The 15,341-nt window shown below is 44.1% G+C and overlaps 1 protein-coding gene across 6 annotated transcripts in view; it reads left to right on the forward strand.

The window, feature by feature from the left end:
• Window positions 1-15,341, forward strand: part of LOC309638472 (IQ domain-containing protein F2-like) — a 144,134-nt gene that overhangs the window by 75,515 nt on the left and 53,278 nt on the right. For 4 of the 6 annotated variants that reach the window (XM_082414553.1, XM_082414554.1, XM_082414556.1 and 1 more), the window contains exon 2: window positions 2,214-2,330. The gene's annotated coding sequence lies outside the window, so the exon portion shown is untranslated. Of the gene's footprint in view, window positions 1-2,213; window positions 2,331-6,685; window positions 12,753-12,950; window positions 13,101-15,341 lie in introns of those variants that run through there. The other 2 variants (XR_014251129.1, XR_014251131.1) reach the window with 2 other exon arrangements.

Below are 15,341 nucleotides of genomic sequence, written 5' to 3' on the forward strand. Positions count from 1 at the left end.
GCAGGGTAATGGTCAGCGCCTGACTCTGGAGTCCAAGATGGCAGCGGCGGCTTGCACCCCACCCCTCGCCCCCACCCCCGTAGCTTGTGTAGGTGGTGTCCTGTCCCCTGAGAGCGAGCGAGACAGAAGCTCCTATGGTGTGCCCACCCCTCTCCTCACTCGCCCCTCAACAATGGTGCCTTGCCTCTCTGGCGGTCCCAGGCTTCTTCCCGGACTCCTTCCGTTGTGGCGCACCACACCCTAGCCCCCTCAGGCTGCCTTCGAGCAGCCAACCCCAGTCCTCTCCCCAGGGTCTGACCTCCGAAGCCCGAGCCTCAGCACCCAGCCCCCACCAGCCCCAATGGCCAAGCGTCTCAGGCTAGGGAGTGCCGGTCGGCACCGAATGTCTGTACAGGTCTCTCTCTACTTTGCCCTCTGCAGACCTGTTGCCATGCTCTCCTGCTGTCCTCTGAGGCTCTGAAGCTCCCCCTCTGTCCTGTCTGATCTCCCCTCCAGTGAGAGGACTTCTGCATATGAGGAAACCTTTCCTCTTTCACAGCTCCCTCCCAGGGGAGCTGCAGGTCCCGTCCCAATTCCTTTCTCTCTTTTTTCTTTTGTCCTACCCAGTTGGGTGGAGATTGTCTTGCCCTTTTGGAGGTCTGAGGTCTTCTGCCAGTGTTCAGTAGATGTTCTATGAGAGTCGTTCCACATGTAGATGTATTTTTGATGCATCTGTGGGGAAAAGGTGAGTTCCACGTCCTACTCCTCTGCCATTTTGATCCTTCCCCTTTAAGCACTTCTTAATAGATCATTTAGGTGAATTTTCACAATTCAATATTCCACAGTAAGCACCACCCAAAACAAGATACAGCACATTTCTCTTTGTTTCTGTGTTGTTTGCAAGCAGTACATCTTATACCTCTACTCTAGGTGTAATCTCTGTTCTGAATCATTTCACCTATATTTTAATTTTGCTTGTTTTAAAATTTTGTATAAATGAATCATCCTGTAAATACTCTTTTATGTCTGGCTTCTTTCGTTTAGCATAATGTCTTTGAGATTCACCTGTGTTATTGTGTGTTTCAGTAGTTTGTTCATTTTTATTACTGTATATTATTTCATTAGATAAACAGAGTACAGTTGCTTTCTCTAGTCACCTTTGGTGAACATTTCAGTTGTTTCCAGTTTTGACCTATCTGAATAAATTTGCTATGAACATTTTTGCACAAATCTTTTGTAGACACATGTTTTCATTTTTCTGTGTAAATACCTAGGAGTAGAATTGCTGAGTTTTAGGGTGGAGATATCCTTAACTTTATTAGAAACTGCCAAACCATTTTCTGGAGTATTTCTTCTGTTTTATATGTTACCACCAGCAGTGTATAAGAGATTCAGCTGTTGTACATCCTTGTCAACATTTAATGTTGTCAGTATTTTTTATTTTAGCCATTCTCTAGGGTGTCTAGAAAATATCTCATTGTGGTTCTAATTTTATTTCCATCATGAATAATGATGTTGGGCATCATTTCATGTGCTTCTTAGCCATCATAAATCTTTTGTAAAGAACCTGTTTAAGATTTTGCTCCAAACTCATTCTTTCTGTATATTACTTGGTTCCATTGTTTGATTGAACTAAAGTCGATGAAATTGAATTCCCTATTGACGAATATTTAAATCATCTCAAATTTATGTTTTTATCAACCAGCCTGATATGACCAACTTCATACAGTTCTGTGCCAGTGGGCCAGTATTTTCAGTGTCCTGCCATTTTAGCCAAATTTTGGTCATTTATGGCAGGAAGAAGGGACAGGATTTCCAAATTCTCACAAAAAGGGCTCAATGGTGGGGAACCATTCTGATGCCTGAGTCATAGGTGCCCTTATGACATCATTTCTGTCTTCCCTTCCCTCTTCCTGCCAGAGCTGTGGCTGGAAGAGTACAGACCTGAGAGCAATGGAACCATCTACCTCCTAACTATGGGAAATTTAAGGGATCACAGACCTGAGGGATTTGAACCATCTATTTCCAAGTCATGGGCATTCAATGTTGTGTAAGAGAGAGCCAGTCTACCCAAAGTTACAGCAGGGGAAGGTGGATTTCCACAGTTGTTAAGGATATAAGTCCTATATCTGTGGTCTCTGGGCAAGGCAGGAGGTTGAGCATGTGGTGGACTCGGCACACAATTTACAGAGAACAACCTACCTATATCTTTCCCCTCTGAACTCTGATTATAGAAAGATGGCCACGTTTGTCAAATCGTGATAGAAGACCTTGATGAAACCACATTAGTAGAAGAGAGAGAGAAGAAAAAAGAGCATCCACCTTCACCCTCTCCGTCCCCTGCACCAAAGGTAGGCCAATAGAAAGCCTCAAAGTTGAGGGGCACCCCAACCTGCAACATGTCTAAACAAAGTCAGCCAGGAGTCACGGTTGTCTTCGCTATGGTCCATAGCATGGGATGATCAGGGAATTTGTCATCCAAAGCAGGATACATTTGTGAGTGAAAGATAGTGCTATGAGTTATTGCTCAGGAGCAACAGTCATGAACTGATAGTGTGTCCCAGGCCAACCAGGGTGAGTGGTTGTCCTATCCAGAACTGGAATGAACAGGAATTGACTCATCGTTTTTGTCCTTTTGTCCTAGTTCCTTCTCGGCCTGAGAAAGGTGGGTGTGGCTGAGATATGGAGATTTGGTTGTAGGGAAAAGAAACCCTGACAAGTGGGAACCAGACTATGCCATAGTTGGGGAGCGGGGTGGGAGGGCTGTGTTTGGGGGATGCAGAGTCAACTACAGGGAAACCCAAGTCTAGAACTGTGTGGCAGTGTGTGTGTGTTTACATGAGTACATGTATGTGTGTTAACTGAAGTTCAAGATGTGAGAACCAAAAGAAGTGAAAGTGAGGAATAAATGAGAAAGGTTCCAAACTGTGTGGGGCAGACAAACTTCTTTATTTATATATATATATATATATATATATATATATATATATATATATATATATACACATACATATATATACACATACACACACACATATAAAAATTTATTTATTTATTTTTGACTGCATTGGGTCTCTGTTGCTGCGCCCGGGCTTTCTCTAGTTGCGGCAAGCGGGGGCTACTCTTCGTTGCGGTGCGCAGGCTTCTCATTGTGGTGGCTTCTCTTGTTGCGGAGCACAGGCTCTAGAGCGCAGGCTCAGTAGTTGTGGCAAACAGGCTTAGTTGCTCCATGGCATGTTGGATCTTCCCGGACCAGGGCTTGAACCCGTGTCCCCTGCATTGGCAGGTGGATTCTTAACCACTGCGCCACCAAGGAAGTCACAAACTTCTAATCCTGTGAGTTGACAGAGGGAGACAGCAGGTTGTGCATTGGAGCTGGAGTCAGGCATGAAAGGAGAGCAAAGGATGCCCTTTCTCCAGCCTGTGGGTGAGGTCTGAAGGGAAGTGATATGCTTCCCAGGTAGGTGGTCAGGCCCAGGCACAACAGAATAACCCTTTGACCCACAGATCGTGGTGTTCTTGTTCTAGACTGGCCAACCAGGTCCAAGGAACCAGGTGACAGCTAGGGCAGTTGTGCCCCATGTTACAGTTGAGGACCCTGAGACTCAGAGTTCAACTGTGATGTGTCTGTTAACCAAGAGTGGCAGAGACAGGACACCTGTCTGGTCTCTGGCTCCAGCCAATGGTCTGCCCAGTGCTCACAAACTTCTGAGGAAGGTGCCATTGTTGATAAAGGATCAGGACCCCTTCTTGGCTCACACCAGGGCTCAGGTGGGTCGGGAATGTTTCCTAAATGTCGCTTCTTTTTCCTTGCAGCCCCACCCCCCAGTGGAAGCGCCCCCCTCTGACAAAGAGTTGCAGGCAATAAAGATCCAGGCCTGGTGGCGGGGCACCCTGGTGCGCCGGACGCTGCTGCACGCAGCCCTCAGAGCATGTATTATTCAGTACTGGTGGAAACAGAAGCTGGCAGAGCTGCTGGAGAAGAAGCGGCGGGCTGTGCTGGATCATTATGCTCAGCAAAAATGGGCAGTGGTCAGGCTACAGTCTTGGGTCCGCATGTGGCGCGTCCGCCTTCGTTATTGCCGTTTGCTCCATGCTGCCCGCATTATCCAGGTCTATTGGCGCTGGCATAATTGCCATACCCGTGGCTTTTTCAGGGGCAGCTATGAACTCACAGCAAGCCAAATAGGACTTGAGCTTGAGTTCTTTCTGGGGTCACAGGTCTGTCGGATTACAGACTGCATCCCCTTCCCAATAAAGAATTGATTGAGTCTGCTCCAACACTGTGTCACAAGATCTCAGACAATCTTCAGGAGGTCACTGTCTCAGTGAAGGGTCACGGTAAATGATGGCAGATATTGGGCATCTCACAGGTCAGCTCTGAGGTTGTCTGGGGTTGCATATAAAGGAGGATTCTAAGAGCCAGGTGCTGGATGACTGGGGTCTGTGGTTGATTAGTAATGTCTGCCATGGGTAGGAGACATGAAGTTGCAGAGCTGCCAAGTCAGCCAGCTCCAGGGAAACTCCTTCATAGTGTGGTGTATGGTTGTGTTTTCATTTTGCTCATGGTTTCCTTTGCTGTGCAAAAGCTTGTAAGTTTGATTAGGTCCCATTTGTTTATTTTTGCTTTTATTTCTATTGCCTGGGGAGACTGACTTAAGAAAACAGTGGTACAGAGAATGTTTTACCTATGTTCCATTCTAGGAGTTTTATGGTGTCGTGTCTTATATTTAAGTCTTTAAGCCATTTGGAGTTCATTTTTGTGTATGGTGTGAGGGTGTGTTCTAACTTCATTGATTTACATGGGGCTGCCCAACTTTTCCAGCACCACTTGCTGAAGAGACTGTCTTTTCCTCATTATACATTCTTGCCTCCTTTGTCGAAATTTAATTGACTGTAGGTGTATAGGTTTCTTTCTAGGCTCTCTATTATGTTCCTATGATCTATATGTCTGTTTTTGTTCCTATACCATGGGTTTTTGGGGTTTTTTTTTTAAGATTTTTTTTTTCCATATGTGAACCATTTTTAAAGTCTTTATTGAATTTGTTATGGTATTGCTTCTGTTTTATGTTTTGGTTTTTTGGCTGCGAGGCATGTGGGATCTTTGCTCCCCGACCAGGGATCAAACCCACACTCTCTGCATTGGAAGCCAAGTCTTAACCACTGGACTGCAAAGGAAGTCCCCATGTTGTTTTTTTTTGTTTTTTTTTTTAAATAGTAATCTTTTATTTATTTATTTTTATATTTATTTTTGGCTGTGTTGGGTCTTCGTTTCTGTGCGAGGGCTTTCTCTAGTTGCGGCAAGCGGGGGCCACTCTTCATCGCGGTGCGTGGGCCTCTTCACTATCACGGCCTCTCTTGTTGCGGAGCACAGGTTGCGGAGCACAGGCTCCACACGCGCAGGCTCAGTAGTTGTGGCTCACGGGCCTAGTTGCTCCGCGGCATGTGGGATCTTCCCAGACCTGGGCTCGAACCCGTGTCCCCTGCATTAGCAGGCAGATTCTCAACCACTGCGCCACCAGGGAAGCCCCCCCATGTTGTTTTGATTATTGTAGTTTTGTAGTATTGTTTGAAGTCTAGCAGGGTTATGCTTCCTGCTTGGTTCTTTTTCCTCAGGATTGCTTTGGCAATCCTGGGTCTTTTATAATTCCATATAAATTTTAGGATTATTTGCTCTAGTTCTGTGAAAAATCTCATGGGTAATTTGATAGGGATTGAGTTAAATCTGTAGATTGTTTTGGGTAGCATGGCCATTTTAACAATGTTAATTCTTCCAATCCAAGAGCATTCTCATTCAATTTAGACCAATTCCAAAATACCCCCACCCGCCTGGGGACTACATAAGCCTACACAGTCTGGCCTTAACCGTCTCACTCTCTCAATGCCCTCCCTGGCAGCTCTGCTAATATCAAAAAAAACCCCAGCACCCTCCCATCGCAACACTTTGCTCTTGCTGCCGCCTTTCTTTGGATTGTCTTCTTGCAGGTGGAGCCCTCACTCCATTCAGGTTTGTCTCTGCTCCATGTTCCTTCCAGGGAGGCCTCCTTTGATTTGATCACCTTATTGAAATAGCTTTCCCGCCCACTACTGTATACTCTAGCTCCTGACTCTGCTTTCCTATTTCAGTCCTCATCCCTACCAAGGTTATCTTACCTCTCTGTTTTCTGTTCCCCCCCACCAACGAGAGGTGAGCTCCAAAAGAGCAGGGACTCTGGGTTCAGTGCTGTGTTCCCAGGATCTAGAACAGTTGGTTCTCTCTCCCTCTCTCTCTCTTTCAATATGTTATTGGCTATACATTTTAACTTTCTGTATATTATGACATTTTGACATCATTTTTGAACATTCCTTTCTGGCTTGGGTAGACTACCCCTCCCAGGGCTGGCCAATTCTTTGAGATGGCAAAGGACTCAGCCTGGAGCATGCCTATGATTTGCAAACCAACCAATCCAGAGCCTTACCTCCTCTCTCGGGCCTGTGCACCCCCAGAGGGCAATATTCCAGTGCCTTAATCATCGCAGGTCCAGATTCCAGATCCAAGGTCCAGGTACCGGGCATCTGGGGACCACCCCTATAACGTAGAGCCCACCTGAATTACTCAAGCTAGCCAATCCTGAACTGTTTACCCTGCCCAACCTTGTCTTTCCTGCTTCAAGAAAGACCATGGCAAAAGTTCTTTTCTCACCCCTGTCTTCTGCCACTTGCCCAGTACCTGATGCTTGTCCTCTGACCCTGTGTGACATGAGGTGGTGACCTCTTCTCCAGCATCTGTAAGTACAGTAAACCTTGTTTCCTGTGCCTCTCCTATTCTCATGTGACCTCACCTGACTGACCATCACGTCGCACAAATAAGTGAAATCCACATAACCATTTTTATATTAACCACATAATATTCAGTGGCATTTAGTACGTTCAGAGTGTTAAGCAACCACTATTATGTATATCAATTTCTAAAATATTTTTATTGTCCTAAAAGAAAACCCCATACCCAAAAAGCAATCACTCCCCAGTACCTGCTCCTCCAGCCACTGGCAGCCACCAATCTGCATTCTGTCTCCATAGATTTACCTAGTGTGGATTCATGCGATATTTTGTGTCTGGCTTCTTTCACTTAACATGATGTTTTCAAGGTTCATCCACGTTGTAGCCATGCATCAGTACTTCATTACTTTTTATAGTAGAGTATATATCCATTGTATGGATATGCTACATTTTGTTTATCCACTCTTGATAGGTATTTGGACTGTCTGCACCTTTTGGCTGTTGTGAATAATGCCACTATAAATACTTAGTAGCTACCGCATTTTACATCCCATCAGCAATATACAAGTGTTCCAATATTTCTATATCCTTGCCAACTCTTGTTATTTTCCTTTAAAGAAAATTCTAGCCATCCTAGTGAGTGTGAAGTGGTGTCTCATTGTGTTTTCTTTTCCATTTCTCTTATGATGAGTGATGTTGGGCATCTCAATGTGCTTGTTGGTCATTTGTGTATCTTCTCTAGAAGAAAATTCTATTCAAGTTTTGAAAAAAAATTTTAATTGGGTTGTGGTTGTCTTTTTGTTGTTTCAGTAAATATTTAGGTAATGAATGAATACACAGTTCTATCCAGGCCCTGGATTTGTGGCTTTACCATGACTCAAATCTTTCTCCCTAGAAACAACTGTCCCACCATCCCTGAATAAACGGTTCTCTCTTCAACCACCCCAAATCCCTCATACCCAAAAGACATGTCTTTCTCAGCCTCTTTGAATTTTTATTTCTCTCTGGCAGTGTTTCTCTGTGTGTGTGTGTGTGTGTGTGTGTGTGTGTGTGTGTGTGTGCTCGGTGGTGGAAGGAGGAGCTGTTATTGTGTCTCCATTCATCTGGGCATACTGTTCTCTAGCTTTGTTGGTCTTCATTGCTGTCTCTGTGTCTCCCTCTCTGTCTGTCCTTCATAATCTTATCTTTCACTGTAACTATAATTATCTCTTTGTGTTCCCCAGTATATTTCTCCCTCAGTCTCTGCCTTCCTCTATCAACTCTTATAATGTCATGTCTCCTTGTAGCTGTTTCTCTAACTCACGGGATTTTCTGATCCGTAAATTGCTGGCAGAGATCATTTTCTTTAACCTGTCCATCCTCAGACACAGCTCTGCTCTTCTGAGCCCTGATTACCCCTCATCCCTAGAAGCTCCACAAGGATGGGTGGAGAATTCCCATGCAGGGCACCCACATGATTGCTCCTGGGTGATGGAGGCACCAGCCTAGGATGTACAACTACTTAGAGGAATGTTGGAATAATTTATGTATATGGCCACAGTGACTGGTTCAGAGATGTGCACATGATGCAAGCCAGGCCACTGAGATTCAGTTCTCACGCCATGGTGGAACTACTAGGATTGATGACTGTAAGAATTACGAAACCAGAGCTGCTGGGGGACACCACATGGAAATAGTTTGCTGAGAATGGAGCCAACACAGAGGAAAGTAGAACCAAAAGATGGAAAGAGAGGGACTAAGTCCTAAGGATTCCTTTGGGCCTCTGGACCCAGCCATGCCTGAGGCTACCACCCACTATACTATGGGAATTCCAACCTTTGTGAGCCAATAAACCTCCAATCTCACTGAAGTTGGCTTGCTAATAAGACAGATAGCAAAGGAGTAGGAGATCTCTGCAAATTAAGAAACACTTAAAGGAGATTGAATTTTACATAAGTTGCTTTTCCGGAATGGGTTTTCAAAAATTGGTTTTTGAGTTAGAAACTTGGCAGAAGGTATGCCTAGGAAATTCTTACAATAAACATGGGATTATCTCTCACTTAATGCACCCAGAAGATCAGAACATTCTTGTAATGCTGTGTAGTGTGGTGAAAAAGGAAAGTGCTGTGGAGTTATGAATAAATCAGCTAATCATCTAGAATTAGAATGGCCTGAGTGTGAATCTAATCATGGATTGGTCACCTGTGAGCCAGTGTGGCATTTTATCATTTGCCTAGTTCAGCAAGTCAGCAGGAGGAAGCCATGGGCAATAATCATCAGTCATTCTTGAAACAACTGTGTGAGGAATAGATGAACCAGTCAGGTCCTTCTCTTGCCCTCTACTCCACTTATGCAAAGCATATGTGTGGCAGCCTTTACTCCAGGATGACCTCTGAGCTCTGCCCCCTAAAGAAATCTTCCCATGAAGAAATTCTATTGTGGGTGTTGAACCTAAGAGGGAAATAGGGTAATGTTTTTCAAACTTTATCAGCAGTCCCAGTGAGGTGGAGGGTCTCATTAAAGCAGATTGCTGGGCCCCACCCATCATTTCTGATTCAGTATATCACGTTCCCAAGAATGAGTATTTCTAACAAGTTTCCAGGTGATTCTGTGACTACTGCTTTAGGGAACTCCACTATGCGAATCACTGGGGTAGAGTTTAGCTATATGGTGGCTGTAAATGAAAGCAGAACCAAAGTAGCAGTGGTTTAAACAAATTGAGGTTTAAGTTCAGAAACATGTTCCAGGCCTGGCATGGTACCCACAGATTAAGAAATCCTTTCCCCTTCCAACTTTTTACTTTGCTATATATGGCCTCTAGTCCCAAGGTTACTTCATGATCCAAGATGGCAGCTTTAAGATCAATAATTATATCCCTAATCTAGCCAGTAAGGATGAAAGAGAAGGAGAAAGGCATGCTACTTCTCTTTAAGGGCATGTCCTTGAAGTTACATATACCACTTCTGTCCACAGCTCAAAAGGGCATAAAAGAAGATCTAAATAAATAGGAAAAATAGTAAATAGTCATTGATGAAACAACTTAACGTTGTAAAGTTGTCAATTATTTCTAAGTTAATCTGTAAATTAAACTCAATTCCAATAAAAATCTCATTAGGAGTTTTTGGTAAATTAGCACCCTGAGGCAAGAGAATCATAATGAAGAATAAATAAATATCCACAATTAAGACAATTTTGAAAAAAGAGACTGAGATAATGATCAGTCACATTAAAATGCATTACAAACCTGTAATAATAACATACTGTGAAATTGGGGCACCAGCTATTAAGAATCTCTAGGTAAGGATTAAACATTTATTTAAGGATTTGTTGGAATTCCCCCTTCCTTTGTAGGAATTACCCTATTCCCCTCCTTCATGTGTACTGCTGGGCAATAGCCCCTGCTCCAGGCCTGGCAAGAGAGAGATTTATTTTCCAGATAAGTTAAAGCAAAGGACATCTGGACTCAGGGATTTCAGGCATGCTGAAGGCAGAGGTGAAGTGCTATACTAAAATGGAGGGATTGATTGGAAGTGTGTGGGGTGAACATTGAGACCTCCAAACCTCTTTGCCAACTCAGCTCCCTGAAGGCCTGCAGTCAAGTTTCATTTTCCTACTCTCTGACTCAAGGTTCTGGGATTCTTCTCTGGGGAATCAGTCCATTATTGCTACACAAATGCTGCATAACAAACTGCCACAAGCCTCAGTGGCATGCAACAGTAAGCCTGCTGACCTAGCCTGCGTTGAACTGGGGTGGCTTGGCCGGGGAAGCTCTGCTCCACATTTCTCTTCCTCCTCCTCATACCAGCAGGCTACCCGGGGTTTTTCTTGTCTTGGCAATGGCAGAAGTGCAAAAGGGCAAATATAAATGGGCAAAGCCTTTCAAAGCCAAAGTCAAACTTGCATGTCATCATTCCACCTTATTCTACTGGGCAAAGCAAGTCACATAGCCAAACCCAAGGCACAGGAAGATAGATTCTGTTCCCTTATGGGAAGAAACTTCAAAGTCCCATAGCAAAAGTTGTCTGTATAAGGCCACTAATGCAATCTACCACAAGCTCCAAAGAATAAAACAAATGAATACTGATGTTTGAAACAAAACCCAACTCTGCCTTATTAACCCTTACTGAATGGCATCATAAGCCCCACCCATGGACGCTGAGCTTCCTTTCGATTTTTTAGCATTCTCCTCTTACACTTAAATAAGGAACATTTAACGTAAATCGTTGACATTTGCATAAAGCTTCTAACATGAAAGACTGAAACAAAAACAAAAACAGGAAAAAAAAGGCTTAAAAGAAATAGAGGCAATACTGGGAACAGAAGAAAAATGTTAAAAAAAAAAAACCCCAAACTAGCAACTATAACTAACATTCTAGACTGATAAGAGATGATAAATCAGTGAAACAAGAATGGTGTGCCATTAAAAGAATATTCAGAAGACAGGAAAGAGCTCTTGAAAGTTAAGACTCTTTAAAAAATGGAGAAAATCTTCCAAAAAAGTAGAACAAAAAAAAGTTAGAAGATAATGTAGAAAATATTGAAAAGTTAGAGGATCAATCTATGATCTTACTAATAGGATTTGTATAAGTATTAAATAGAGAAAATTGAAGGGTAGAAATTATTTTTTTAAAAAAACGAATACAATAAAGTTTTCCAGAGTTTGATGACATGTTTTCTAAACTAAAAGGCTAATCAAGCACCCAACACAATGAATAAGAAAAAAAATCTTGGAGAGGTTGAGAACAACATGTCTATTAGGGATGAGGGACCTGGGATGGTTAGCTGAGAGAATTGTCAGGGATGGTGGGACAGTCATTTCTAGAGAGTAGGATTTGAATCATCTAAGACCTGGATAGAATCGTGTACTAATTACATAAGTATTTATTGAAACAACAATAAACTCATAACATCAGAGATAAAGAGAAGATTTTAAAGCTTCCAAAAAGTAAAAAAATAGGTTGCATCCCATGGACTAAAGAATCAGAGTAGCATTAGACTTCTAGAAGAAAGTGGAACAAAGTCCTCAAAATTCTGAAGAAAATTATTTTCAATCTACAATTCTATACTAAGCAAAACTATCAATCAGATTTGAGCATAAAGTCATTTTCAACCATGCATCTCTCTGCAAATTTGTGTCAATGCACCTTTTCTTAGGAAACTAAGATAGGATGTGCTCTATCAAAATGAGGGACTAAATCCTAGAAAGAGGGCGACACGGTGTGCAGAATCATGTTCCTGTCACTTGGTGAAGACCTCAATGTAAAACATAAACCAGAATCTAATAGAAAAAATGTGTGAGTTTGGATGAGAAAGCACGATTATAAAGGGGGAAATGAATGGAAAGATATCTGTGCAATGAAAGACACCATGGGAAAGGTTAACAGGCAGATGATGTCTGGGAAGGATATTTGCAACATTTCTATCCAGCAAAGGGTTATCCAAGGAAGTCATACAAGAGAATGCTGGAGGTCCAGGGACTTCCCTGGTGGCGCAGTGGTCAAGAAACAGCCTGCCAATGCAGGAGACACATGTTTGAGCCCTGGTCCAGAAAGATCCCACATGCCGCAGAGCAACTAAGCCCGTGTGCCACAACTACTGAGCCTGCACTCTAGAGCCCACAAGCCACAACTACTGAGCCCACGTGCCACAACTCCTGAAGCCTGCACGCCTAGAGTCTGTGCTCCGCAACAAGAGAAGCCATCGCAATGAGAAGCCCGTGCACCACAACAAACAGTAACCCCCGCTAGTAGCCACTAGACCACGAAGACCAGTGGCCAGTGACAAGGCCCTGGCCCATTGGCTTTGTAAAATTTCCGCAAAGAAATTTCCACAGAAAGTAGTGAAACAAGTAAAGTGTTTATTAGGAGGAAAAATGGTATGTGTGAATAGACATACTCTCACTCGGGCGGGCTCCGAGAGAGTCGTGCCCTCGTGGTAGTTTGAATCACTTATATGGAGCATACTTCCAGGTTTCCTCTGGCAATCATCTTGCTTTGCTTGGCTCTGAGTCTGCATTTGGTTTAACTCAGGATCCTTCCCTGTGTGCGCATGCATCTCTTAGCCAAGATGGATTCTAGGGAAGAGGCCTATGGGTAGGTTGACATCACCTATCATGGAGTGATGCCCCCTCTGTTTTTGGCACCCAAGGAGCCTTTCTGCACATGTGTAGGAGAAAGGTCTCCTTGACTTCAAGAATGAGAAATATGTGGTCTCTTTATCTTTTATCTGGGCAGGGCTCAGCTCCTCTCTTGTTCCTGCTGTTATCTTCATCTTGGAGTATCTGACCACAGGGGACAAACTCCAGCTACTCACCCTGGGGCCCACCTATCTCCTGCCTCAAGTTCACACAGCCAGAAAGGGTCTGTGTCAAGACTGGAACCCAGGTACTCACTCTCAAGAGTCACACTCTGCTCAAGTCTCTTTTCAGAGAAATGCAAAGTAAAATAGCAAGGCAACACCACTTTACATCTTTCAGTTCAGGAAAAATTAGTAAGTGATTGACATAGGTTAGACTTGGGGCTGCCACTTTGGAGAGCAGTTTGTCAGGATTTAGTGGCGTGGAGGAGCCAACTGTCCTATGACTCAGCAAGCCACCCTGTGTGTATCTCTGGAGAATGCCTCCCACAGCTGCAAAGAGACAGAAAGATGCTCCTTGCAGCATTGTCTGCTGTAGAGAATCATTGGAGGTCACTTAGAAATGAATTCAGAGGAGGAAGACAGGTTATGCTGGGTCATGAGTACATTTGGAGTCACTGTTATCAAATTATATATATTTTTAACATTTTCATAATAAAAGCTTCTATGAAACTGTGCAGGGAGAGGAAGGGAATCAGAGTTTGCTCCTTGGCACGGCTGTCAGTAGCACTCACATGGTCATGATAATGTAAACACTAAATCATGATTGGACCTAAAGCAAATAACCTCATGGGGAAGATGAGGAGAAGAAAAAGTGGGGTTGCTTGGAGTGGGACAGAAAAATTAAATCCTCATCTTCTTTGGTGGGAAGTTGATAGATAATGCCTTAAAATGAAGAGGCAATGTCAGTGTCAGCATGTTACTGAGATCTGGAGGGAGAGAGAATGTGAACATAGCTGGGAAATGGTGGTGGGGACAGCTAGAAGACAGCTGGCTTTTGAAGCAAGCCTGAATACCTAATTGACTTTTTTTTTTTAAAGATTTTTTTTGATGTGGACCATTTTTAAAGTGTTTATTGAATTTATTACAATATTGCTTTTTTTTTTTTACATCTCTGTTGGCGTATAATTGCTTTACAATGTTGTGTTAGTTTCTGCTGTACAACAAAGTGAATTAGCTATATGTATACATATATCTCCATATCCCCTCCCTCTTGAGCCTCCTTCCCACCCTCCCTATCCCACTCCTCTAGATTGTCACAAACCATCGAGCTGATCTCCCTGTGCTATGCAGCACCTTCCCACTAGCCATCCATTTTACATTCGGTTTGCTTCTGTTTTATGTTTTGGTTTTTTGGCCGCGAGGCATGTGGGATCTTAGCTCTCTGACCATGGATCGAACCCACAACCCCTGCACTGGAAGGCGAAGTCTTAAGCCCTGGACCACCGGGGAAGTCCCCCTAATTGACTTTAAAATATGACCACTGCCACTACCAGAGGAGTCTGGGATATTACCTGTCTCCTAGGTAATGACCATTTGGGAAATTCCTCCAACCCACTGTTTCAGACAGGATGAAAAGTCTTGTTGTGTTATAAGGAACATACACTGACTTGCTAAGTGGAACCCAACAGCTACAGAAGGACAGGGGATTACAGCAGCTGGAGGGAGGGAGTAGAAATTGGCTGAGGTACATCCATCCCAAACCTTCCTTGGCCCCTTCTGCTCACCATCCATACCCACACTGCTCCCCATTAAAGAAGGACTTTCTCACCCACTGAAGAAGGGCACCATGGCAGAGAAAGCAGGAGGGCATGGGGAGCAGCCTGAGCCCATGCACCTTCCTCTGCACTGTGTGAGCTGCTCTACTCAGCGGCTGAGGACAGGACGATCTTGTGGGTGGACCAGACCAGAGATCATTCTTGGGACAAGACAGACTCTCAGGGGCTGTGGTTCTACCAAAGACCCTGGTCCATCCCTGGCAGGAGGGAAATGGGCAGGTGTTTCCACTTTATCCAACAAGTTTGAGCCTGGAGAAGGCAATATGGTCCCTGGGTCATAGTTGCCCTTGTGACATCATGGCTATCTTCTCATCTACCATCCTGCCTGCCTCTGCCAGGGCCAATGGAGCAGCGACCAGAGGGGGATGTGAACACCTGAACCACTGCCCCCAAACCATGGGCAGTAAATGCTGTGTAAGACTTAGACACTCCCTTCCCCGGGCGTGGGGAGTTGTCCCATGGCAGAGGGAAGCACTAGATGACTTCAAAGGACCAAGGGAAGGAACGGGGAGCTGGGGCTATGGAGACTTTGCCCAGAGGCTAGTCCTCACTCATGCTTTCTCCCTATATTCTGATTGCAGAAGTCTGAGCCAGATAATGATGCTCTAGAGAAAGAGAGGCAAAAAAAGGTAGGTGGGACCCAGGAGCATGAGAGAACCACAGATCATTGGCCCTCTGACCCCAGTGTCCTTGGAAGTAAAGGCTCCATCG

The sequence above is a fragment of the Balaenoptera physalus genome (assembly GCF_965194825.1).
Source record: "Balaenoptera physalus genome assembly, chromosome: 11".
Taxonomy (NCBI): domain Eukaryota; kingdom Metazoa; phylum Chordata; class Mammalia; order Artiodactyla; family Balaenopteridae; genus Balaenoptera; species Balaenoptera physalus.